This window comes from Canis lupus, chromosome 38, assembly GCF_003254725.2.
Source record: "Canis lupus dingo isolate Sandy chromosome 38, ASM325472v2, whole genome shotgun sequence".
In the NCBI taxonomy this organism is placed as follows: Eukaryota; Metazoa; Chordata; class Mammalia; order Carnivora; family Canidae; genus Canis; species Canis lupus.
In genome coordinates this window covers 15,894,347-15,921,891 of record NC_064280.1, presented here as the reverse complement: position 1 = coordinate 15,921,891, position 27,545 = coordinate 15,894,347, and the positions used below count along the sequence as shown (strand labels likewise).

At 48.5% G+C, this 27,545-nt stretch overlaps 1 long non-coding RNA gene across 3 annotated transcripts; it reads right to left on the bottom strand.

The window, feature by feature from the left end:
• Positions 1-562: 562 nt before the first annotated feature.
• On the bottom strand, positions 563-27,545 carry LOC118353579 (uncharacterized). Of its 3 annotated transcripts, XR_007409169.1 has the most exons (7): positions 25,379-27,545; positions 22,239-22,363; positions 3,559-3,725; positions 3,197-3,364; positions 2,072-2,157; positions 1,819-1,932; positions 563-1,373 (listed from the first exon to the last, which is right to left on the bottom strand). It is a non-coding gene; the product is annotated as an uncharacterized LOC118353579 (long non-coding RNA). The 3 variants fall into 3 exon arrangements; XR_004812821.2 differs by lacking the exons at positions 563-1,373; positions 1,819-1,932; positions 2,072-2,157; positions 3,197-3,364; positions 3,559-3,725 and adding an exon at positions 16,040-20,568 and having other exon boundaries at positions 25,379-27,543; XR_004812819.2 differs by lacking the exons at positions 563-1,373; positions 1,819-1,932; positions 2,072-2,157; positions 3,197-3,364; positions 3,559-3,725 and adding an exon at positions 16,040-21,382 and having other exon boundaries at positions 25,379-27,541.

Here is a 27,545-nt window from a genome sequence, read left to right as displayed (position 1 = left end):
CCCGACACGGGACTCGATCCCAGGACCCCAGGATCGCGCCCTAGGCCAAAGGCAGGCGCCAAACCGCTGAGCCACCCAGGGATCCCAATCCAGGCTTGTGTAGTCGCCAGCCAGCGGGCATAGGGGCCCGACCGCGTTTCTAGGGACCAATCTGTGGTCGGTGCTCCCCTGAGCTCCCCACCTGCACACATCGTCCCTTTAACGGGCCGGTCACCTCTGCACAGATGGGACCGAGCCCGGCTCTTTCTTGCCCCTCCAGCCGCCCGCTTACCGGATACAATTTGTTCTCAGGGCTGTGCTCACCTTTCCCGGCTGCCATCACGCAGGCTGTTGGGTGAACAGGGGCTTTTCTTAGACAAGTTCAGGTTTCAGGTTGTTTATTTTTCAAAACACCGTTCCTTAAATTGTGACGCTGTTCTGGGAACGTTTGAGAAGGGTGCCTCAGTGGCTGAGCATCTGCCTCTGGCTCAGGTCGTGATCCCGGGGTCCTGGGATCCAGCCCTGCATGGGGCTCCCCGCAGGGAGCCTGCTTCTCCCTCTGCCCATGTCTGTGTCTGTCATGAATAAATAAATAAAATCTTAAAAAAAAAAAAAAAAAGAATGATATCCCAGCCCAGTGGAATCAGCCTCTTCAGTAACCACACGTTCTCATCATGCTCAGTGGCCAAGCCTCAGATTTATTTTTCCAGCGCGGTGCTGCGAATGCGGAAGGCACCTGATTCCTCCTCCTCTCCAGACTCTCCAAGAGGGTCAGAGCCCTCCGTCCAGCAGGAGTCTACTGTAAGGTGGATTTGTCTGTAAGTCCATCCTCCTCGCTTGACGGGAGCTCCCAGACAGGGAAAAATGTTCCTTATTAACATTGTTCTTTCACACATTTATTGGTCATCCGCCGGGCTTTGCCCTAGACTGGCCACCAGGTATGCAAAATTTCAAAGAAGCTGCCCAGCACCCAGGAGCTTAGGGATCCCCTACCAGGAGAATGACAGCGCAGGCCTGGACAAGAGGCACTGAAGTAGAGACAAAAGAGCAGCTGTAACTCAGGACAGTGGTATCTTCAGGGGAGGGAGCTTTGGGCTGAGACTGGAACACATGGAGGGTTGGGAGAGGGGCAGACAAGGGAATGCTGGGCCAAAGGAGAGGCGTGTGCAATGCACGGAGAAACGGAAGGAGCATGAGGAAGGTGTGACCACCAGCTGTTGAGCTCTATGAGCTTGTCCCTGTGGATGCAGCAGGTGGCAGGAGTCGAGGCAGGACGGCTGGGCGGGGGCCAAATCGAGATGCTCCTTGTCTCATCTTAATGTGGAGACACATCGGAATTCTGAACAGCATGGGGCATGGTCCGACTTGGGTGCTAGAAGGCGACACTGACCACTCTGGGAAGGGGCAACCGCAGAAGTGGGTGGATGAGAAGCAAATGCTGGCGTTTGGGCCTAAGCGATCCCGAATCAGGGGAAATCACAGTGGGGGGGAGACGGGGACGTGGACAGGAGAGATAGCGGGGAGACCCTTCTCAAGAGGTGGTGACAGACAGAACAGTGAGGTCGGGGGAGAGAAGGAGTCCCCCGTGACTCCCAACTCTCTGGCCTGGCTGTCCGGGTACAGGTGGGGCTAGTCATTCTCTGAGATCAAAAAATTCAAGGGAAGAAGCTGATCTGGGAAGAAGGATGATGTTGTAGACCATGAGTGTGGGTTATTTGTGAGACATCAAAGAAGGAATGGTTACCTGGACAGGTAACTTGACCTTTGTGGGTTGGTTGGGTTTTTTTTAAGATTTTATTTATATGGGATCCCTGGGTGGCTCAATGGTTTAGCACCTACCTTTGGCCCTGGAGTCCCGGGATCGAGTCCCACGTCGGGCTCCCTGCATGGAGCCTGCTTCTCCCTCTGCCTGTGTCTCTGCCTCTCTCTCTTTCATGAATAAATAAATAAAATCTTTAAAAAAAAAAAAGATTGTATTTATCTGAGAGAGAGAGAGAGCACAAGGAGGAGGAGGGACAGAGGGAGAGAGACCTCTTGCGTGGGAGATTTATACTGAGTGGTCCTGGAAGTGGTGCCCGGCCCACCTACTTACTGCCGTTAGCCAGAAGCCAACCACAGAGCCACATGTGGGGAGAGGTCAAGAGACGCTGGATGCTGGTCATGTGAGACGTTCTGTGGCTGCATAAGAGAGGAGAAGGGATACGAAATCTAGTCTATCTGTCCCCAGCAAGCAGAGGAGAATCTGGCACTGACAGTGCTAGCCATCTCTTCTCCTGCTGGTGCCACACCGAGAGCCCTTTCTGAGCAAAGCCCCTCGGGGTTATTCCTGTAAAACTGTGCTGTTATATTCCTGGGTTGTACAAATCCATCTTCACTACCCTGGTGTGAAACCAGAAGTAACAACAAGGGAACTGAACATCTATGAAGCAACTCAATCCAAAATCTTATTTAATAGGAAAAATCCATATTGGATAGTACAAAGTGGCCCAATTAGATTTTCTTTTTTTAAAGTTTTTGTTTAGGGATCCCTGGGTGGCGCAGCGGTTTGGCGCCTGCCTTTGGCCCAGGGCGCGATCCTGGAGACCTGGGATCGAATCCCACGTCGGGCTCCCGGTGCATGGAGCCTGCTTCTCCCTCTGCCTGTGTCTCTGCCTCTCTCTCTCTCTCTCTCACTGTGTGCCTATCATATTAAAAAATAAATAAATAAATAAAAAATAAAGTTTTTGTTTAAATTCCAGTTACTTAACGGTACAGTGTAATATGGGCACCTGGGTGGCTCAGTGGTTGAGTGTCTGCCTTTGGCTCAGGTCATGATCCCAGGGTCCTGGGATCCAGTCCCACATTGGGTTCCCCACAGACAGCCTGCTTCTCTCTCGGCCTATGTCTCTGCCTCTCTCTCTGTGTCTCTCACGAATAAATAAATAAAATCTTTTAAAAAAATACGGTGTAGTATTGGTTTCAGGTGTATAATCTAGTGATTCAACACTTCCATAGGTCACGCAGTGCACATCACGGCAAGGGCACTCCTTAACCCCCATCACCTATTTCACCCATTCCTGCACAACCTCTTTGGGTGACTTGCAGTTTTTTCTCTGTAGTTAAGAGTCTGTTTCTGGGTTTGCCCCTCTCTCTCTTTTCTCTTTGTTCATTTGTTTTGTTTTTAAATTCCTCATATGAGTGAAATCGTAGGATATTTGCCTTTTTCTGACTGACTTACTTTGCTTAGCGTAATATAGTCTAGCTCCATCCATGGCATTGCAAATGGAAAGATTTCATTCACTTTATGGCTGAGTAATATTCCATTGTGTATAGACACCACATCTTTATCTGTCAGTTGAAGGACCCTTAGGCTGTTTCTATGACTGGTTGATTGTAGATAATGCTGCTATAAACATCAGGGTGCAAAAAAATTAAAAATAAAAAAATATACATAAATAAATAAATACATACATACATACATACATACATCAGGGTGCATGTTTGAATTGGTATTTTTATATTCTTTGGGTAAATACTTAGCAGTGCAATTGATGGATCTTGGGGTAGCTCTATTTTTAACTTTTTGAGGAACCTTCATACCGTTTTCCAGAGTGGCTGCACCAGTTTGCATTCCCACCAACAGTGCAAGAGGGTTCCCCTTTCTCCATCCACATCCTTGCCAATCCCTGTTATTTCTAGTGTTGTTGATTTTAGCCATTCTGACAGGTGTGAGGTGATATCCCATGGTAGTTTTGATTTGTATTTTCCTTTAAAAAAAAAAAAAAAGGTGTTTTTTATTTATTCATGAGAGACACAGAGAGAGAGGCAGAGACACAGGCAGAGGGAGAAGCAGGCTCCATACGGAGAGCCCGATGTGGGACTCGATCCCGGGACTCCAGGATCACGCCCTGGGCCAAAGCCAGGTGCTCAACCACTGAGCCACCCAGGCGTCCCGATTTGTATTTTCCTGATGGTGAGTGACCTTCCATGTGTCACTTGGCCATCTGTGTGTCTTCTTTGGAAATATGTCTGTGTCTTCTGCCCATTTTTAGTTGGATTATTTGGGTTTTGGGTGTTGATTTTGGATACTAACCCATTATCAGACATGTCATTTGAAAATACCTTTCCCATTCTGTAGGTTGCCTTCTAGTTTTGTTGATTGTGTCCTTTCTGTGCAGAAGCTTTTTATTTTGATGTAGTCCCAAGAGTTTATTTTTGCTTTTATTTCCTTTGCCTTAGGAGACATGCCTAGAAAGAAGTTGCTATGGCCAGTGTCAAGGAAGTTTACTGCCTGTGTTCTTCTCCATGACTTTGATTTGGGTCTGACATTTAGGTCTTTAATCCATTTTGAATTTATTTGTGTGTAGCCAAATTAGAACTCGAAGAAATTATATTTTTTTTAATTTTTATTTATTTATTTTTTATTTTATAATAGTCACAGAGAGAGAGAGAGGCAGAGACATAGGCAGAGGGAGAAGCAGGCTCCATGCACCGGGAGCCCGATGTGGGATTCGATCCCGGGTCTCCAGGATCGTGCCCTGGGCCAAAGGCAGGCGCCAAACCGCTGCGCCACCCAGGGATCCCAACTCGAAGAAATTATAAGTGGGATGTGCACACAGGAAAGGAGACTCACGGAACAATCCCCAGCAGCCCCATGTTTCTTAGCAGTCATTTCTCCGGCTTTCTACATTCCACTCTGCTCGAATCTTCCTCCATCCACCTCCCTGTCTCTCCGTGCGAAGATGACCTGGCCTCCAGATTTGAAGCAATAGAAGGCACCAGGAAAGGCTTCCTCACTCCCCTGCTCCTAAGTGCACACATTTTCATGAACTCCTTTGGTGCAAGCTTTTCTCTTTCCTCCTGCTCTGTGAGTAGAATGTCCTACTCTCTGCCTGAGACTTACCAGCCTTTTGTCCTCAGGATCCCATTCCTGCCTTGGGATCTACTGACTTAGCACATCCCCTCCTTTCTCTCCTGAACCTTCAAACTCTTTCTCCCACTGACTAAAATACATTTAACCACAGTGAAGGGTTGTCCATCTTTTACAAACATTCCTTGACCCGTCCCTTCTCTTCCCCTTTACAATCACACTTTCGAATTGCTTGTCTACAGACTGTCTATGAACACTTCCTCACCCCCTCACTCACTACTCCATGCAACCCTGCCTTCCTTCTTCACAATGCCCTGAATTGCTCCTTACCAAGCCGCCATGCACCCCAAAGGACATGTCTCTCTCTTCCCTGTTCTGTTTCTATAGGACCCCATAGTTATATTTGCCCTGATGATCAGTGATTTACAATTTATAAATATTTCAAACCCACAGAGAAGGGGCACCTGGCTGGCTCAGTCCGTGGAATGTGGGGCTCTTGATCTTGGGGTTGTGATTTGAGCCCCATGTTGGGAGTAGAGAGAACTAAAAAAATAACCTACAGAAAAGTTAGAAATAGGATACAACACCTACCTATACATCCTTCATCTAAATTATAAATGTTTAACTTTTGCCACATTTGTTTCTCTTTATCTCTCTTTCCCTTCATGTATGTATATATATTTCCTGAAGCATTTGAAAATGGGTTGCAGACATCATGACACTCACTTTTAAGTATTCTAGTATCTCATAAGAATTAGGACATGCTCCTACATGATCAAAAAACCATCATCACATTTAAGAAATTTGACATTAATATAATATTATCTAATATACAGCCCATATCTGTCTCCAAATATTACCGGACTTTTATAGATATTTTTTAAAATTCAGAATCAATCAAGGATTATACATTGTATTTGGTTCCCATGTCTATAGTCTCCTTTAAAATAGACTCTTTCACCTGCACAATTTTTTCCTTTTCTTTTCCTTTTTTGTCTCTTTTGACATTTATGTTTTTGAAGTGTCCGGGTCATTCTTTCATGAAATGTTCCATAATCTGCATCGGTGTGATTTGTTTCTCCATGATTAGATTCAGGCGAAACATTTTGTAAGAGGAACACACAGGGGAAATTTTGCACTTTTCATTGCAACACATTAGGAGACATCTAAGATTATTTTGTCCAATTATAGGGATGCTAAAGTTGGTCAAATGCTTAAGTTTGTTAATTATCTATATAATTATGAAAGAATTTGTAAATGGACATTTTAACTAAATTTCTTTGTATTACAGAAAACTTTCACTTGATTGTGTACCATCCATCCATGATCCATGCTGTAACAAGAATTATGTTGATGATTATAAAACAGTGATTTTTAAAACATCACTTCCACATTTATAACTGGCATGTTCTCTGTAAAGAGCAGGTTCCCCTCCCCCATTTCTATTTCTGGTATCATTATTGACTCATGGATTACTTTCAAAGTACCATTAATATTTTTGATGCTAAAATTGTCCAGGGTGGGCAGCCCTTATGGCTCAGCGGGTTTAGCACCACCTCCAGCCTGGGGCGTGATCCCGGAGACCTGGGATCGAGTCCCACGTCGGGCTCCCTGCATGGAGCCTGCTTCTCCCTCTGCCTGTGTCTCTGCCTCTCTCTCTCTCTCTCTCTGTGTGTGTGTGTGTCTCTATGAATAAATAAAATGTTTAGGGATCCCTGGGTGGCGCAGCGGTTTGGCGCCTGCCTTTGGCCCAGGGCGCGATCCTGGAGACCCGGGATGGAATCCCACGTCGGGCTCCCGGTGCATGGAGCCTGCTTCTCCCTCTGCCTGTGTCTCTGCCTCTCTCTCTCTCTCTCTCTCTCTCTATGTGACTATCATAAAAAAATAAATAAATAAATAAATAAAATAAAATAAAATAAAATGTTTAAAAAAATAAAAAATAAAAAAATAAAATTGTCCAGGGTTAACCAGTAGAAGGCCTCTCAGTATGGATTCTATGACCTCATTAATCTTGGAGCACTTTCTTGCTTTCTAGCACAAGTTATTCTAAGCTCACTTTTTTTTTAAAGATTTTATTTTATTATATTTTTTCCAGCATGCTCCATGCCCAGCATGGAGCCCGATGGGGGACCTGAACTCCCAACCCTGAAATGAAGACCTGAACTAACACCAAGAGTTGGACGCTTAACAAACTGAGCCACCCAGGTGCCCTTTATATTTTATTTTTAAGTAATCTCTACACCCAACATGGGGCTTGAACTTACAACCCCAAGATCAAGAGTCACATGCTCTACTGACTGAGCCAGACAGGTGCCCCTAAAAGAATAAAAAATGGAATGAAGCAGTACACTGATTGCTTGAGATCAATCAAGCACTGGGGCAACCTGGCTGAAATTACAAAATCATCAGTAGTAAGAATCAGCTATTACACACCTTGAATCCTGAGGAACAGGGGAAGAGGCTACTACCCTATTAATAGGATATATACTTGGGCAGCCCCGGTGGCCCAGCGGTTTAGGGCCGCCTTTGGCCTGGGGTGTGATCTTGGGGACCAGGGATGGAGTCCCGCATTGGGTTCCCTGCGGGGAGCCTGCTTCTCCCTCTGCCTGTGTCTCTGCCTCTCTCTCTGTGTCTGTCATGAATAAATAAATAAAATCTTTAAAAAAAAATAGGGCATGTACTTGAAGTTCTTTACTGGCATAATAGCTGGTTAAAGGACTCCACCTGCTAGTCTGCGGGTGGCCACAGCTCCAGAGCCCCGTATCTTAATCAAAATGATTGTTCAACTTAAAATCTCATTCACCTGCAATAAGAACTCCAAAACTCAAACTTACTCAATGAAATAACAGAAAGACTTAGGGGATCCCTGGGTGGCGCAGCGGTTTAGCGCCTGCCTTTAGCCTAGGGCGCGATCCTGGAGACCTGGGATCGAATCCCACGTCGGGGTCCCGGTGCATGGAGCCTGCTCCTCTCTCTCTCTCTCTCTCTCTGAGTATCATAAAAAAAAAAAAAAAAACAGGAAGACTTAGAATTTATCCGGGACATAATGCAGTAGTGAGTTATTATACTAGTGTTAATCAGAGGAATATTCATATACTTGGTATCTCAAGTATTTGTAACACTTAAGAGAGTTTAATATATTAGAAAATAGTGGGAAATATTAAAATATCTTAAAGATTAGGGGAGGTGGGTGAGGCAATGGCTGAAATAGGTGATAGGCGTTAGGGAAGGCACTTGTGATGAGCACCAGGGGTTGCATGGAAATGATGAATCACTAAATTCTACACCTGAAAAAAAAAATCTACACCTGAATTCTACATCTGTTATGTGGGCTAACTAGCTGGACTGTAAATAAAAACTTGGGGGAAAAAAGAATTTCTAAAAGATTAACCTTGAGATTCCAATTAAGTTACGTAATTGCTTACTTGACTTAGATTTTTTTTTTGGGTGACTAAACATCATAAGTAAAAAATGTCCTGAGTTTGTAAATAATCCTATTGGGAACTTAAAAATCTCCATATTAATATTTTTCATTTATTAGATTATAAGAACTTTTTGAAATCATTGGAAAGTTGACTTTGTTAGTCAAATAATTGAAGAATTTAGAAGAAAAACATTAAATTTACCAATGCAATTTAGAAGTCTTTAAGGCTAAACATTAATCAAAGGCTATGTAAAAGTGATTGTTAAAAAACAAAGAATGATGAAGAATAATAAACCATGTAGAGTGAGTTTAAAAGGTGATTTTTGGGGTGCCTGCCTGGCTCAGTGGGTGACTTTTTTTTAAAGATTTATTTATTTATTTTGAGAGACAGAGAGAGAGAGAGAGCGCGTGCAAGTGGGGAAAGAGGCAGAGGGAGAAGGAGAGAAAATCTCCAGCGGACCCCACACTGAGCTCAGAGGCTATGGAAGCCGAACTCACAACCCTGAGACCACAACCCTGAGATCAGGAGATGCGAGTTCAAGCCTCACATTGGGTGTAGAGATTACTTAATAGTAAAAAAATCTTAAAAATAAAAAGTTTAAGGAAATTTTTGAACTTGAAACTTAAGTAAATAAAATGATAATTAAACACACACACAAAGTAGCCTCTTTTTAGTACTTTTGGGTCCTTGTACAAAATATATACATAGGTGGACTTTTGTGACATCCTAGAGTTACTATGTGTAAGTTTTGTGTAAGAATCTGAGTAATAATAGGGACGCCTGGGTGGCTCAGTGGTTGAGCATCTGCCTTCAGCTTAGGTCGTGATCCTGGGGTCCTGGGATCGAGTCCCACATCGGGCTCCCCATGAGGAGCCTGCTTCTCCCTCTGCCGTGTCTCTGTCTCTCCCTCTGTGTGTCTCATGAATAAATGAATAAAATCTTAAAAAAAAGTCTGAGTAATGATAATAATAATAATGGTAAATGTTCATAACACCTTGCATTTTACAGGACTCACAATCCTATGGAATAATTTGGCATTCAGTGTAGGGGCTGAAGTTTGAGAGAAAGCTGTACCTTCCGCTGGAAAGGCTGGGGGAGTGGCGAAGACTCTGGACATAGCGGGTTGTCCATCTGCAACGTCCCCACTGAGAGCAATGAGGGAGCAGAAGGCAAGCCGAGGACAAAGCACAAGCTGCCACCCCACAACCACCCCACCAACTCTTGGGTGGGATTTGTGTGACCTTCCTCCAGGAAACTTCCAGCTCTCTCTTTTTTTTTTTTTCCTAAGATTGTATTTATTTATTCATGAGAGACACAGAGAGAGGCAGAGACACAGGCAGAGGGAGAAGCAGGCTCCCTGCAGGGACTCGATCCCAGGAACCCGGGATCACGCCCTGAGCTGAAGGCAGACGCTCAACCACTGAGCCACCCAGGTGCCCCAGAAGTCTTACCATCTTGATGTTAATGCTTTGCTAGAGGGAAAAACAATCTTAGCCTCAGAATAGCCAGGCCCAGGATCCTGAGTGCTCCATCAACATAGGAAAGTCCTTCAGGGCACCTCCCTTCTCTTTACCACCCCCCCCGCCCCCCCCCCCCCCGCCCCCATAGTGTATAATCAACCATTCCTCACAACCCCAAGGCAGCAGCTCTTCCTGCCCACGGGTCCTGTCCCCGAGCTCTCATAATATTACCATTTTGCACCAAAGACATCTCAAGAATTCTTTCTTGGCTGTAGGCTCTGGACCTCACCCACATTCAAAAACTACATCAAGGGACCCCTGGGTGGCTTAGCAGTCTGGTGCCTCCCTGCAGCCCAGGGCGTGATCCTGGAGTCCCAGGATCAAGGCCCACATCAGGCCTCCTCATGGAGCCTGCTGCTCCCTCTGCCTGTGTCTCTCATGAATAAATAAACGAAATATTTTTTTTTAAAAAATTACATCAGGAGGATTGATCAAGGTTCAGAATCTCTGCCTTGTAGCTTTTTAGAGTAGAAAGTCTAACTCCGCTGTGTCCATGGGGTGACTGGACTCGGGGACCCTGACCTCTGCTGCTGAGAGTCACAGCAGGCCGATAACGAAAACGTCTGCGCTGCTTTTCTCATTCATCCTAAGAAATAGGGCCTCGTGCCCACGAGCGTGCACACTGATGTGACCCGATGGTTTGGGATGGACCCCGGCAAGGTTATGCTTCGCTTGCCAAACCCAAGTCCCAGAACTTCCTGAGGCTGAGCGGTCAGGAGGTTTCCAGAACAAGGACAATGGCCAATTGTTGCCCAGGAGACAGCAACCTTCATTCCAGCCCTGCAGTGTGCTAGACTCTGGTCTTTATTTTTTTTATTTTTATTTTTTTTAAGATTCTATTTACTTATTTGAGAGAAGGGGGGGGTGGGCAGGAGGAGGAGCAGAGGGCAAGGGACAAGCAGACTCTGAGCTGAGCTCAGAGCACGATGTGAGGCCCAATCCCATAACCCAGAGACCATGACCTGAGCCAAAACCAAGAGTCAGAGGCCCAATCTACTGAACCACCCAGGGGCCCCAGATTCTGGTCTTTAATCTTCACTTATTTTCAAAGATTTTATTTATTTATTTGACACCCTTGGTCTTTAGTTTTTAATAATGACTAAGGAGTCTTAGACCTCCAGGCCCAGGAGCCTGCTAGGAACACACATTAGGAACAGGCAATCTGGGGCACCTGGGGGGCTCAATGAGTTAAGGGTCTGCCTTGGGCTCAGGTCATCATCCGGGTGCTTGGGATCGAGCCCCACATTGGTCTCCACACTCCATGGGGAGCCTGCTTCTCTCCCTCTGCCCTCCTCCCTTGTGTGTGTGTCTCTAATAAATAATCTTAAAAAAAGAAAAGAAAAGAAAAGAAAAGAAAGGAAACAGGCAATCAGAACTGGAGGGATGGGGGCTCCTGGAGCCCTCGGGACACGGGGTCCGCACTGCGACAGAGAGGCTGAGGCCGGGCTGACCAGAAACGTTCTGCTAATGACAGAAAGGGTGGCAAGACGGGGTGACAGAGATCACAGCATTCTGAGGAACTAAATTTAGTGCAGGCTGGAGAGGAGAGGGCAAAAGCTGGGTGCAGGGAGAGGGCTGGGAAGGCAAACAAGCCCAGGTGGCAGAAAGAATTTCACTGTGTCAAAGAACATGAACTTCATCCAGAAGATATTTAAAAATGAGTTAACTATTTACTGATAAGAAGAGAAACTGAGCGGCTGGAAACAAGGGAGAGGTGGAAACTTCACTTGTATGGACATTTACACCTTTTGCCCTCTGAGCCATGAAAAGCACTTTGAGTAAGTACTCAAAAAAATTCCAAAAATTCAAAAGTAAAAGTGTTTTTACAGTATATTTTGAAATCCCCCCACTTAGATGAGTCTGGCTGTGTACTAGGCTCTGGGGAAGCAAAACGGACGGCAAACGGCCCCTACCAGCTTCTAACCTAGAAAGGGTTTTCAAAGCTCTGTGCCTCATCCGAGACACAGCCCACCTCTGGGTGGATTCCCCACGTCAAAAGATGTGCAAACAAATCATTACAATCCGAGCAAAATGATTGTTATACTAGAGATGGGGGTTTGGAACGTTGAAAGCACAGCTTGGGGGGCGATGAGCCTGTGATGGCCTGAAAACTTGCGGACACATCCCGTCATCTGGGTTTTGGTGGGAGGCTACATGTAAACGGGGTCTTGAAGAATGCACAGGAGCTTTACCAAACAGAAAAGAGAGGAAGACCCCCAAGAGGAATAGAAAGTCCTGAAAAGCCCTGCAATGCTTTCGGAGGAAAGAAACAGTTTGGTGTGATGATCAGGGCAGCACAGGAAAGAGTATGTGATTTTAAATGAGAAAAAAAAAAGAGTATGTGAGGATGAATTGACTTCCCCCCACCCAAATAGCAGGAAAAGATAACTTATGGAAATTATTTTTTCTGGGTACCTGGGTGGCTCTGTTGGTTAAGCTTAGCTCAGGTCATGATCCCAGGGTCCTGGAATCGAGTCCTACTGCGGACTCACTGCTCGGCAGGGAGCCTGCTTCTCCCTCTCCCTCTGCTTATGCTCCCTCCCTCTCTCCATCAAATAAATAAAATATTTTTTAAAAAGAATAATTTTTTCTATCTTGTATTTGTCCTCCCATAATTTTTACTGAAACCTAGTTTCTGGGCAGCCCGGGTGGCCCAGCAGTTTAGCGCCTGTCTTCGGCCCATGGCGTGACCCTGGAGTCCTGGGATCGAGTCCCATGTAGGGCTCCCTGAGTGGAGCCTGCTTCTCCCTCTGTGTCTCTGCCTCTCTCTGTGTGTGTCTCATAAATAAATAAATAAATAAAATCTTAAAAAAAAAAAAAAAGAAACCTAGTTTCTGTTGGTTAATATAAGAAGTAAAAAAAATTGGTGTAATGAGCAAATATATGGGAAAAATTCAGAAGCAGGTGAATAAGTTTGGTTTTTTTTTCCCCTTGTGAAATATGCTCATGGTTTTGATTTTTATATTTTATGGACGATATTTCCATTACCAAGATTGTTCTTTGTTTACGTATTGGAATTAATTGTTATGGATGTTTGGTCTCTTCCACAGAAATCAAGGCTTCCTGTTGGTTTGCAGCCCAAACTCTCCCACTGCTTGTTTTCTTTGGCTTACACCGTTGGTTTCCAGTTTTAGTTTTGGTTTTCCAATAGGACAGCTTCTAGCTTGTCTTCAAACATTGAAATAGCAGGTAATGTGGAGTCTGTGTTCTGCATGACAACCATCAGCGGGACCTGACTGTGAGCCTGTCGCTTCAGGCATCACCCCCGGGTCCCAGGCTTGCGGGGTTCACCCCAGCCCCTCTGGGTCTTTGGGGTTGCCCTGGATCTGCCAGAGGTTCCACCAGGGGGCAGTGTGATCAGCGTTTTGGAGAGCAGGGTGGGGAGGAAGTGCTTGGAGCAGGTTCTGCAGGCAATGGAAGGAGGCCCTCCTTTCCTTCCTGGAGGGTAAGTGCTAAGGCACAACTTCCCTTGGCGCAGCACAGTGAAGGGTCGGGACTAAGAGCCAGCTGCAGGCCAAGTATTTTTTTTTTTTTTTTAAAGATTTTATGTATTTATTTATGAGAGACAGAGAGAGAGAGAGGCAGAAACACAGGCTGAGGGAGAAGCAGGCTCCATGCAGGGAGCCCCATGCGGGACTCGATCCCAGGACCTTGGAATCATGACCTGAGCCAAAGCCAGATGCTCAAGCACGGAGCCACCCAGGTGCTCCAGGGACATTTAATTTTTATCTGCATTTCCTTCTGCCGTTGTTTCCCGCCTTACTCCTAGTCAGGTGGCTTTCCACCAGCCGGGACTTGGGGGACCACCTGTGTCTCTTGGGCCCAGTGAAATCTCAGTGTATATTTTATAAAAAGAGACGACCCAAGGGGTGAGTTGGCCTCTACCCCTATACAGGAAGGACACCGATGTCCCTTTGCGGTCAAGGGCAAAGCTGGGGGGTTGGGCCGAGGACACCGAGGACCAGGGCCCCCCTCGCGTCTGGCCAGTCTGGTCCTGGGTGTCCCCCAAGTCCCCGGGCAGCCTTGGTGGCCAGGGCCGCGTGTCTCTGCGGCTCTGATCCTGTGGATGTCATCAGCCAGGATGCCGAATCCTACTTCCTCTCTGTTTTCCGTTGCTTTCTCTCTGCGTTTGTTTTCTTTGGCTGCTGTGGGCAGATTTGCTTCTCATCTGAGCAGCATGTGCCCTGGTCCGAGTGAGGGCCGAAGGCTACAGCAGGATACAGCCCTACAGCAGGATACAGCCCTCGGGGGAAGGGGAGAGACTGGCCTTGCTGGGGCCTCCTCTGCAAACCCAATCGCAGCCCCTAGAAAGCCATCGCCCTCACCTCCCTCTCTCCACTCACTGCCCCAAGAAAAAGATTAGGCGAGCGGGCTCCTTACCCGGGGTTAGCCTCAAAATAACCTCTCTTTCCCAGGATGCCTTTCATTCTGTGTATTTATTTAAACTGCAAAAGTCTTGAACACTTTTAGTAAGTATGGCCGGAAAATAGTGGCACAGGTGTGAGTACTCTCCAACACTTGGGTTGCAAGCACAGTCTTGTTTTTTTTTTTTTAAATTAAGATGCAATTCATATAACATAAAGTTTGCCATTTTATTTTTTTAAGATTTTATTTATTTACTCACTAGAGACACACAGAGAGAGAGAAAGAGGCAAAGACACAGGCAGAGGGAGAAGCAGGCTCCAGGGAGCCTGATGTGGGACTCGATCCGGGGACTCCAGGATCACACCCTGGGCTGAAGGCAGTGCTAAACCGCTGAGCCACCCGGGGTGCCCTAAAGTTTGCCATTTTAAAGTGTGCAATCCAGGGACGCCCGGGTGGCTCAGTCGGTGAAGTGTCTGCCTGTGGCTCAGGTTGTGATCTCAGGGTCCTGGGATGGAGCCCCGGGTCTGGGTCCTTGCTCAGCGGGGAGCCTGCTTCTCGCCCTGCTTGTGCGTGCTCTCTCTCGCTCTCACTCTCGCTCATTCACTCTCTCTCTCAAATAAATAATAAATAAAATCTTTTTAAAAAGTAAATGGGGCAGCCCTGGTGGCTCAGCAGTTTAGTGCCGCCTTCAGCCCAGGGCGGGATCCTGGAAACCCAGGATCGAGTCCCTCATAGGGCTCCCTGCATGGAGCTTGCTTCTCCCTCTGCCTGTGTCTCTGCCTCTCTCTCTCTCTCTCTCTCTCTGTCTTTCATGAATAAATAAATAAAAATCTTTTTACAAAAATAAATAAAAAAGTAAATACAGTGTGCAACCCAGTGGGTTTTAGTATCTTCGCTGTATGGTGCAATCCTTACCTCTACCGCATTCCAGAACATTTCCATCACTGCAAAGAGAAGCCCCCCACCTCTCCCCGGCCCTCATTCCCTGGCAACCACTAGTCTGCTTTCCATCCTCATGGATTTAGCTATTCTGGGCATTCGTTTTTGTTTTTTTGCTGGTTTGTTTGTTTGTTTTTGACATTCTGTATTCATGGAATCATACAACACGTGGCTTCTGTGTTTGCTTTATTTCATTTAGTGGAATGTTTTCAGGGTCCTTCTCTGGTGTGGTGTGCGTCAGTACTTTATTCCTTCCTGTGGAGGAATAATATTCCAGTGTATGGATATCCCACATTTTGTCTGTCCATTCATCAGCTTCCACTTTGGGGTATTATATTATAAATCATGCTGCCGTAAGCATTTGTGTGTCAGTTTTGTGACAGCATATGTTTTTTTTTTTTTTTAAGATTTATTTATTTATTTATGAGAGACACAGAGAGAGAGAGACAAAGAGGCAGAGACACAGGCAGAGGGAGAAGCAGACTCCACACAGGGAGCCCCATGCGGGACTCAATCCTGCGACTCCAGGATCACATCCCGGGCTGAAGGTGGCTAAACCGCTGAGCCCCCCGCGCTGCCCCAGTATATGTCTTTGATGCTCTTGGGTATATGCTGGAGTGGGTCCTATGTCACTCTACATTTAATGGTTTTGAGGACTTGCCAAGTCTTTTCCACAGTGGCTGCCCCATTTTACATTCCCACCAGCAATGTGTGCGATCCCTCCCATTTTCCCCCAGTTTTATCAAGATATACTTGACATATAACAATGTATTCATTTGGGCAGCCTGGGTGGCTCAGCGGTTTAGTGCCGCCTGCAGCCCAGGGCATGATCCTGGAGGCCCTGGATCGAGTCCCACATCGGGCTCTCTGCGTGGAGCCTGCTTCTCCCTCTGCCTGTGTCTCTGCCTCTCTCTCTCTCATGAATAAATAAATAAAATCTTTAAAAAAAAACAAAACAATGTATTCATTTAAGGTAGACCACATAATGATTTATGTATGTATTCTGAAATGATCACAATAAGTTAACGTCAATCACCTCACATAAAAAAAATCACCTCACATAGAATTTTCTTCTTTCTTGTGATGAACACCTTTAAGGTCTACTCTCTTAACAACTTTCAAATATACGCTATAGTAGGGTTGACTATAATTGCCATACTGTCCATGATATCCGCACAACATGTTTACCTTAAAACTGAAGGTTTAGGGACGCCTGGGTGGTTCAATGGTTGAGTCTGTGTCTCTCATGAATAAATAAATAAAATCTTTTAAAAAATAAAAAAAATAAAGATGTTCAATAAAATCAGACACCAAAGGACACTGACTGGTAAGGACAGATTTTAATCAGTAGCAACTATTGCAATAAGGAAGAGAGTCCAGCATAACTGACCTCAACTTCAATCTGCACAGAAGTGAGTGGTCATTTTATTTTTATTTTATTTTGAGTGGTCATTTTTTTAAAAAAAATATTTATTTATTTGGTAGAGAGCATAAACAGGGAGAGTGGCAGAGGGAGAGGGAGAAGTGGACTCCCCGCTGAGCAGGGAGCCCAGTGAAGGACTCGATCCCAGGATCCTGGGATCATGACTTGAGCAGAAGGCAGGTGCTTCATGGACTGAGCCCCCCACCCCAGGCACCCCGTGAGTGGGCCTTTAGGGGAGAATGCTAGACCACTGGTCAGGGAAGTGAGAAAGTACAACCAAGTGGGAAAGGGGATTGATCCCTACGAAACCCCCTGAGTTCACTACCTGAGCTCATCGAGTTAGGCTCCCACGATAGCTGCTGCAAGGCAGGGGCCCTGTCTTTCTGCCTTGGTGGGAACAAACAGCAAGTTCTTCTGCCACCCTTGAGTTTCCTCAGGCAGGCACTTTAAGGGGAGTGAGGATCATCCAAGAGATGTAGCTCTGAGCTGTTACAAACTGCTAGTGCTCGTTCATGTCTTTCTAGGCCAAGGTTGAGGCTAGTCAAGCCAGAAGAACCTGGGAGCAGTTTGCTCAGACAAAATGAGGAAGAGTGTTGGGGGTGGTGGTGGCGCGGAATCTTTCTCTAGAACTTTTGTCGTGTTCCTGTCAGAGTAGACAATGAAGCACAACCCTGATATCATTAACTAATTTATAAAATAAATTGGGTTCACCAAGTCCTGCTATAGAGATCCCATCAACCCAACCGGGTAACAGAGAAGTCACACACAGCACAGCTTGTCTATTGAAATGTAGGCCAGAGGTGTCTGTTTTCATGGATACATACAGATCACGAAACACTAGGTGGGGAGTCAACCATCTGGGCCTGAACTCGATCCTCCCTCCCACAACAGGAAACAAATTCATCTGGATGATGTGCTAAAAGAGTTGTTGACATAAACAGAAGGAATCCTGGCTGGTTTTATTTTTATTTTTATTTTATTTTATTTTTTTTTCTGACTGATTTTAGATGAAAACTTCTAACAGAGAAGCTCTGGGGAAGGAATGCTCTTGGGTGGAGAACACGTCTTTATAACCAAATTCCACAATTGCTGCTATTTAAAGCTTTTCACGACAAATGGAAAAACCAAATAAACTCTCTTGCTTTGGATAAACCATTGTGGCCTTTGACAGTGTGAAAAACATTTTCCTTTGTCGGTCTCTCCTTCAATAACCAGGATGGGGAACAAGCAGATTTAGTAATGCCCAGCCCAACCCTACACCATGCACTTACCCCTTCTAGTGTCGTCTGCTCACCGTAACCTGTTATCTTGATACGTATGAATTACGACTGAGCATTTATTACCTGCCAAACTCCCTAGGTTGACAAAACAAACTGGGAGGCATTCTGGGCCTGGCATAAGTGACTCCATCTTGGGCCTCTGGGATTGTTTGGGTTTTTTACAGTATAAATAAATCTACAAGCAAATACGTATAAGGTGAAAAGTGAAAAAGGCCCTGTGGGAAGTTGGAATAGTCTAGTGACGTGAAGATTCAGAGAAAGGAGAATTAACTTTTGCCTGGAGCTGAGAGAAAGAGTCCTTCCTTGTTGAGAAAGGCCTCCAAAAAGCATACTTCGGAATGGGGAGCTCACCATGGTACCAGGATAGCTATTAAGAGCTGTGTAAGGAGGAAATGCCCAGTCAGAATTGGGGTGATCTGGTTAGGATACCCAGTTAGATGACCTTGCCACATCTAGACCTTGTTTACTTCCTTTTGCTGGAGGAATAATTATATTTTAAGGCCTGAAAGCCCATCTTCCATCCAACTCATTCCCCTAATTAAAAGCCGCCATGATAACAAACACTCTCACATCCTGCTTTTCTCCTAATCTAAATACATTGCGTCTAGATATTTCCTTCGAGTTCAGAGTTCTTGCAATTTGTTTTAATGTTTAAGAACAATGAGAAAAAGACCCATTTTCTCCATTCATATATATATAGTGATGTATGTACCTTAGGATTTTAATATTCTGTGGGGAAAGCCTTGTGGATTTCAAGTGTCATGCTGGGAGCCCGTAAGTCTAGAGACTGGGACCTTTCTAGCCAATTATTAGTGATATGGAGAACAAAGCCAAGAGAAATGTAGATAAAATTAAATTTCCTCACAACTGGCAGCCCATGGATAAATACCTGGCATTCCTCAAGGAGCTCATAGCCGCCTTAATGTTAATGCTTTGCTAGAAACTAAAAGCAACCTTAGCTTGACAATAGCCAGACCTCCAGAATCCTGTAATCTTTAACATACAGAAATCCCTTCAGAGACTTCCATTCTCTTTACTCCCCCAGCTTAAACATATATAATCAGTCCCACCTCACAATCACAGTGCATCTCCTTCTGCCCATGGGTCCTGCCCCTGTGCTATCATAAAGGCCCCTTTTTGCACCATAAAACATCTCAAGAATTCTTTCTTGATCATTACGCTCAGCAACCCCACATCATTAGGACTATTAATGAGAAAATCCTAAAAGCCCATAAGGACACAGAAGAGAAGTGTCAAAATCAACCCCTCTTCTCTTCCCCTTTATCCATTTCCCAACACTAGTTACCAAGGGATTAAGGTTAACAACAAGAATATTTTCGTCAATCATCAAACGTATTATGCACATACTCTATGATTAAACCATAGAGCAGAAATTTTAAAACATATTGCAGGGGATCCCTGGGTGGCGCAGCGGTTTGGCGCCGGCCTTTGGCCCAGGGAGCGATCCTGGAGACCCGGGATCGAATCCCACGTCGGGCTCCCGGTGCATGGAGCCTGCTTCTCCCTCTGCCTATGTCTCTGCCTCTCTCTCTCTCTCTCTGTATGACTATCATAAATAAATTAAAAAAAAAAACATATTGCAGCAAACATTATGTGACTTCCATGAGGTGGATGCTTTTCCAAGAATTATTATCTCTCTGAGTTCTGGTGAAACTCATGGGAGATTTTATAAACCTTAATTTATAAACAAGATTCTACTAAAGTAAAACAAGTAGAAATTCCTTGGCTGTCCTTTGTAAAACAAAAAACCAAAACAAAACAAAACAAAAAGAAAACAACAAAAACCAAAATTCAACCAAGTAAATTTTAACATCTAATTGGCTTTATTGTTAAAACTTAAAAAAAACCCTCTAATTGGCTCTATTGAGCAATTCATGAATTGGGTAGCATCCCATCTAGCAAGTTAGCAGGCAGTGGTCTGAGGAGCTGTATAAAATGGAAAGATTTTATTTTTGTTCTTTACTTCCAAATTTTTATTTAAATTCTAGTTAGTTAACATGTAGTGTAATATTGGTCTTAGGAGTAGAATTTAATGATCCCTCACTTATATTTAACACCCAGTGCTCATCACATCAAGTGCCCTCCCTAATACCCATCACCCATCTAGCCCACTCCCAGGCCCACCTCCCACCATCAAGCCTCCATTTGTTTCCTGTAAGTAAGAGTCTTTGGCAATAGTCGGTTGAGCATCCAACCTTTGGTTTCAGCTCAGGTCATGATCTCAGGGCCATAGGATCAAGCCCCGATCGGGCTCCATGCTCAGCAGGGAGTCACTTGAGATTCTTTCTCTCCCTCTGCCCATCCTTTCCCTCTCTCTCTCTCTCTCTCTGTCTGTCTGTCTCTCTCAAAAATAAGTAAATAAATCTTTTAAAAAATGTTTTTAAAAAATCTCATGGTTTGCCTTTCTCTCTCTCTCCTTTTCTTTCCCCCCTCCCACACATTCATTTGTTCTGTTTCCTAAATTACACATATGAGTGAAATAATAGGATATTTGCCTTTCTCTGACTAATTTTGCTTAGCACAATACCCTCTAGTTCCATCTACATCGATGCAAATGGCAAGATTTCATTCCTTTTGATGGCCGAGTACCATTCCACTATATATGCGTACCACATCCGAAACGGAATCCCAGAGGTGGGACAAGGAGTTACATTAGTGAAGGTTTACCCCAGGCAGCCTCTCTTTCCCATGAGGAAGGTGCAGGGGGTCTTACCATGCAGATTACTTTGTCTTCCTTTGGGGGGGGGTGGAGAGGATCCTTAAATTTCTGGGGAAGGTTGAAACTGCAGTTAGGTTGGGTAGTAAACCCTGGTTTGGTGACTTGGCCCAAGCAATGCCATTTGGGGGCCTGTCGTATTCTTTTTAACGATTTCCCCCCTTTGATCAGATTCTCCACATAATGGAGAGATGTGATCAAAATTGAAGGCACTGGAGCCACTTTCAGCTACACCCTGTGGTTCTCACAGCTTTTATGGATCCTCTGTGTGATATTCACAGGTTATGATGTTTTTTGCTGGTTCTCTGTGATATTCACAGGCCACAACCTCACACACCTTGTCAGCTGCTTCCTTCACTTCTCTGACATTCCAGGCTGGGGAGATCACCTGCTTGGTACTTAGCGGCTGCAAACAGGCACTGAAAGTTTTTCGAGAGGATACAATGCACCAGGGAGATGATTACGATAACTATAAGCAGGGTAATTCCCAATATTTGGGGTGAACTTCAGAGCCATGGTCCTGAGACCCACACCTATCAAAGACCCCACTGAAAGCATCACACCCTTTTAAGGCAAGTGGCTTGCTCAGTGACCTAACATGAAACCTAAGCGAGTAAATCTGGACATGGCAGGTGATGTTAACCACAGCATAGACATTTTGTTGCTCAGGTGCAAGAGCCAATTGTCACTTTGCAAGCTTCTGGCTTAAGATTGGGAAAAACCGACACGGAGGACCCAGTGACCCTCCAAGGGGAAGACAGGTACTGGTTCAGGGCTATCTGGCGTAAAGTCCACTTGGATAATCAGAATTAGATATGTGGGGTGGGGGTGGGGGACCAGAGCAGAAAAAGTGTTTCAGGTTCCCCTGGAAAGAAAAACACAACCAAGGAGGGAGGGTTAGGATTCTACCTCTGAACAGTCTCCTCAAGGCTTTCTGCACGTGGCGAGGCCTCTCGGCCTCTGTTTTCCTGTTTAAATAGTGGGGATATCTGTCTTGGGCTGTTCTGAGAATTAAATGCCTGTGATATTAAACACCTAGCAAAAAAAATAAAAAATAAAAAATAAAATAAACACCTAGCAGGGCAAGCATTTACTAAGGCAGCGCGTTACTCTTCTCTGCACAGCCCTGCTTCATGTGCGTGCACAGGAGGCTCCCGCCACACACCCCCGCCTGGAGGGCCTGGGACGTGCCCTTCAGCAGACCCCAGTGCCAGGAGACACCAGCAGGGAGAGTGCATACAGTGAGTCCCGGCCTGCCCCAGGAGGCCAAGGTCAGGGACTGGGGAGTCACGTGACCCCTGGGTTCCAGGGTAAAAATGACAACAACGTTGCAGGAAATGCCAAGGCTGCAGCAGAAAACCCCGGGGCCTGGCCTTGCACTTTGTATTTTCTGGCCCGGCAAAGAGGCATTGTAGAAATTCAACAAATAAACAGTCTTGGCCTTGAACTCAAAAGACTTTTGGCATTCTTAGGCTTCTCCCCCCAGCCGTGCCTTCCCCTTCCCCGTTGTTCAGGCCAGAATCCGAGGGAATCCTTTGATTCCTCTCTTCCCCTCCCTCCTTCTCTTTTCCTCTCATGGCCCAGGCAAGAGGCAGTGATGCCCACCCCAGGCCCACTCTGTCCCCACGGCGGCTCGGGGGGACTTTTCACTGTGGAGTGGACCCCAATGCCACTCCCTCACCCCAGACTAAGAACCCATCAGGAGTTTCCCCTTCATTTACCCTCATTGCCGACATCCATGGGAGCGGGCGCCACCGTGTTAGCCCCTAGCGTGCCATCCCAGCCCCGTGTCAGGCACAGAGTGAAGCTCAGGGAACCCCTGCTGGACAGCCACGGGTGACTGGGCCTGTGAAAGAAGGAAGAAACTGGGGGCATCTGGGGGGTTCAGTTGGTGAAGTGCCTGCCTGCAGCTCAGGTCATGATCAGTCCTGGGATCGAGTCCTGAGTCAGGCTCCCTGCTCCATGCAGAGCCTGCTTCTCCTGCTCCCCCTGCCCCTCCCCTCACCACTCATGCTCTCTCTCTGTCTCAAATAAATAAAATAAAAAAAAAAAGAGGAAGAAATTGATAAATGAAAGACACCATGCAGCCAGGCACCCTGCTCAGACTTCCTTAGATACAGCACAGGGGCAGCAAAGGTCCCAAGCAGAGACTCACACATGTGACCTCAGGCTGGTGGGGGAGCCCCAGGAATACCTCAGGGATCCTTGAGCTCATCACCCAGCTCACCACCCAGCTCATCACCCAGCAGAGCAGTGCCTGCAGCCTGGATGGTCTGGGTCTCTGTCCCGCCCCCGGGCAGTCTGGGTCTCTGCACCCCCCTCCCCCCAGGGTGATCTGGGCCTCTGTCCCCCACCCCAGGCAGTCTGGGCCTCTATCCCCCCCCCCAGGCGGTCTGGGTCTCTGTCCCCCCACCCCAGGCGGTCTGGGTCTCTGTCCGCCCCCCCCCAGGCGGTCTGGGTCTCTGCCCCCCCACCCCAGGCGGTCTGGGTCTCTGTCCCCCACCCCAGGTGGTCTGGGTCTCTATCCCCCTCTCCCCCCAGGGAGATCTGGGCCTCTGTCCCCCCCTGGGTGATCTGGGTCTCTGTCCCCACCTCCCCCTGGGCAGTCTGGGCCTCTGTCCCCGCCCTGGCTGTCTGGGCCTCCGTCTGCTCATCAGCAAAGGTTCACTGAGCTCCTGCTATGTAACTGGCACCGGGCGAGGCACTAGGGTGACCCTGCGAACCACAGTCCTGTGGCCGCGGAGCCTACCTCCCGGGGGTGGGGGGCCTCAGCCAGCAGGTGCCCAGAACTACAGAGTGGCCGGCAGGGTCCGGGCCAGGAGGGAGTCCCGTCCTCCCACGGTGGGCGGGGGGGGTTCCTCACCTTCCCTGAGACAGCCTCCTCATCCGGGAAGGGGGCTGATGACAGCCCCTCACTGGCCCTCGTGGTCGGCAGCCTCAGTGGCGCCTCACTCGGTCCGAGTGACAGCGTGTCATCACCAGGCCCCAGGCCCGGGCTGCAGGAAGGCCTGACCCCCCACATGCCGCCCCTCTCCCCCTGCGCCCCGCCGGCCCACTGCTCCTCATCCAGGCCAGGCCGCACTCGGGCCAAACTCCATTCACTTCTAGATCATTCCTGGGAGGCCCCGCGCCCAGACCCCCCGAGCTGCCTGGTCGGTGTCCCCGCTCCCTGCCACCCGCACGCACTCCATACCCTGCGCACCAGGGGCAGCCGAGCGCGGCAGCAGCCTCCTTCCAAGTGGCCAGTGCTGGGCAACAGTCGCCCAGGGAGGCCTCGTTAGGAGCTTTCTTCCTTGGTCCCCAGCAGGCCTGTCAGGTCGTCGGGCTCACACGCGCTCCAGGGATGTATGTTTTGTGATTTTTTTGTTGGACATAAAACAATAAATAGGGACCAGCTTTGCTCTAGACACACCACAAAGATTCCTATAAAGATTCAGGCGGGGGCGCCCGGGTGGCTCAGCGGTTGAGCATCTGCCTTCGGCTCAGGGCGTGATCCCGGGGTCCCGGGATCGAGTCCCGCATCGGGCTCCCTGCATGGAGTCTGTGTCTCCCTCTGCCTGTGTCTCTGCCTCTCTCTGTGTGTCTCTCATGAATAAATAAATAAAATCTTTTTAAAAAAAAGATTCATGCTGTTTCCTTTCTTTTCTTCCTTCTTTTTCTGCCCCCCACGTATCCAGCACCCACTATGTGCAGACATCAGGCTGGGGAGTCACAGCATGGGGAGTCACACGTGTTAACAACCCATTCTCATGCTCTCCCAGAGCAGAATTAAATGGAGGCTAAGACACAGGACCTGCAGGATGTTGCTGAGATCAGGGAAAGTCTCCTGGAGGAGGAGGCCTTGCGCTGAGAAGCAAGATTCCAAGGACAGGGCTGGGTGGTTGACAGAAGGCCTGGGGCAAAGGCCAGGCCTCGGCCTCTGCTAGTGGGGAAGCCAAGTCACGAGGGAGGCAGGACAGAGGGTGTGGTGGGGTTGGGGAAAGCACCAGCAGTGCCAGAAAACAACTTGATCCCTCTTCTTGACCTGGGACACAGGCTGCTGGGGAAGCGATTCCTATTGTTTCTGTTTCCTTCTGGGGGAGGGGGGCGTGCAGAGGAGCCGGCAGGCAGGCCGATTGTCAGAGTGGCCTTGAGAGCTCCTTAGGAGGTCGAGAGGGAGGAAGAATAGGAAGGGGCTGGAGAAAGAAAAGATAAGCAAGATCAAAGTAAACGAGACAGGATTTTGTCAGAGGAAAGCTGCAAGAAAATCCCTCAGACTCAGGGCCCCAGAGCAGCGGGATCCTAATAACGCACACTGTCAGCCCCGGGTCCAGAGTGGTGAAGTGACTGGGTCAAAGCCACAGAGCCGATTGCCTTCTGGACTCTCTGTACAGTGCTCTGATTACTTCTGGGGCTGAGAGCAAGCGCAGAGGAAGACCCAGATCCCTTCTCCCTCCGAAGTTCTGTGTTAGCAGAGGGTGCCGCCCAGGTCCCAGCCAGGCAGGACATCCCCTGCCCAAGGGCCCAGGAAGACCTCGTGGCCCAGGACCTCCTGGCCTTGGAAGTCACAGCACTTCTCTGGCCAGCAGCAGCCCCCACCTTCAGGGCCCTGGACACCCGCGGCCAGGAGAACAGGCCGGGCCCTGCTTGTAGCAGAAACCGCCTCCTCTGCAAAGGCCCCAAGCGGGGGGCTGCTGCCCTCTCCCCACCACCCCCTGGAGGCCCCTGGCCCGCCACACCACCACTCACTTTTCTCTCCCCTCTGGGCCTTTGCACATGTTCTCCCATCACCTGAAACCCTCCCTCCTTCCCACCCTCTCTTCCCCCTCTGCCGAGACAGCTCCCGCTCCTGGCGCAGGTCCCAGCTTTGAGGGTCCCTTACCTTCGGGGGAGCCTTCCCGAGATAGGGCCAGGGGCCGCCGCTGAGGGGCCGCTTGGTCTCCCGAGGCTTGCACTCCTCACACCGGATCAGCATGGGCTGGAACTACGGAAGTGAACAGAAGTTCCCTCAAGTGCAGACCTTACTTCTTTTTTTAATGATTTCCAGAAACAACGACCTACTGAGCTCGGTCTACGGGTTTTGCTATGGTAGGAATTCCTATCCTCCCGAGGTGGGTATTATCACCCCCTCTTGTCAGATAGGCAAACTGTCCTTCAGAGAGGCTGAGCCTCCTGCCCAAGGCCACGCAGGGAGCGAGATGCGGACTCAGTGCGGTGGACACGCAGATGTGCTACTGCCCAGATCCGCCTTCCTGGGGGGATTCAGCCCCACCTGCTGCGGTGTCTGCAGAGGGCTTGTCAGCTCCGAGCACTTTATTTATTTATTTTTTAAAAATATTTTATTTATCTATGCATGAGAGACACACAGAGAGAGAGAGGGGCAGAGGCACAGGCAGAGGGAGAAGCAGGCTCCATGCAGGGAGCCTGACGTGGGACTTGAACCCGGGGCTCCAGGATCAGGCCCTGGGCCGAAGGCCGCGCCAAACCGTCCAGCCACCAGGGCTGCCCCAGCTCCGAGCACCTTGAAGCCCCGCCTGAGCTCTGGAGAGGCACCTTGCGCAGAGGGCAGCCCACATCCACAGACGGGCCAGCGCGGGTACAGAGGCCTGGCCGTCCTGGGGCCGGGCCCCCACTGTGGCTCTGCATCTGCTGCCTGGTCCTGCCTCCTTCTCCTGGGGGGCTGATCCCACGGCGCCCCTGTCATGCGTGAGCCAGCTCCAAGCACCACGCCCGAGCTGGGTCTTTCCGCAGCGTCGGCGGAGTTGGGTCCAAGGCTGGGGTGACATCATCACAAAGCGGGTCCAGGATTCCAAGTCCAAAGACTTGCCTTCTGGGGCAGCACGCAGAGCAGAGCATAAGGCAAGTCACACAAGAAACGAGATAAAAGGGGTTCAGAAAGTTCAAGAACCCAACGTGAAGTCAGTCTGGGGGCTCGGTGGAGACCAGGCCTCGGTCCAGTCCGGGTCAGCTCCGGCCTCTTCCCGCATCTCGTGCTTGAGCAGGGAAGGTTCTGGGTTCTGTTCGCAGATCCCTGGGGCAGAGCCTTTGGCCGCAGCTGCCTTTTTGACCGAGGTCACGTCCGAAGAGCATGACGGTTTACTGCAAACGTGCTCCTCTTTGGGAGGGATTGGGGTCAATCTGGGCCTGGGTGTGTCGTCAGCTGGTGCTGGTGTCGCTCCCGTACCCTTTACTCCTTGTGTCACTGCTCGGCACAGGCCCCTGCTTGACATGAGTCACTCCATCTTGCTCTCTACAACCTCCTCACCGCCACCAGCATGTAAGCCTCCAGCCCGGGACAGTGTGACACCAGGACACACAGCCACAACCACCCCCTCCCAGTGGAGCAGCCGGGCCACCCAGCACGGTGCGGGCACACGGCAGGTGCACAGAGCTGATTTGCTGAATACGTGAGCAGAACACAAATGAGGAGGCTCCTTGGGTGATTGATGAAAGTGCATACTTGCTCTGCGGGGCCTCATGGTTGTTATTAGTGAATTTGCAGGGCCCCTGGCACCCTCCTGAGAGCCCTGAGCTGCATTCCCGGTGTGTGTCCTTGGAACACTGTGCCAAGGAGTTGACAGACTCCTGCACCTCCCCCCCAGGCCACAAATAAGACCAGTCTGGGTGTTGGGAAACAGCCAGCTGCAAACCTGATGGAGTTCAGGGTGAAAGTGCAGAGTCCTTCCCCACCTGGAAGGGCTGGGAAAGCCCGGGAGCTACAACAAACCTTTTCCGGCCACCTCCAGCCACCTGCCTGGGTCAGCTGCTCAGGAGCCCCTGCCCCCACGCCGGCTCTGCGGCAGCTCCTTTGTTCTAAGCAAAGGGAAGGTGGGGCTCTGCTCCCACCAGGTAGCTGGAAGGCATTCCGGCAGGTAAAGGAGGAGTTGAGGGGGAGAGAGAACTACTAAGAGTGGAGGCCGAGCAGGCTGTGTGCCCCCCACCCGCCCCTGTAGCAGGTTGGGGTGCGGGAACACCTGGCTGGGGAAGGGGAGTGTCCAAACAGACCAGGTGGGGCCACTGGCCGCTGACAAAATCCAGAGGCGGAGAGA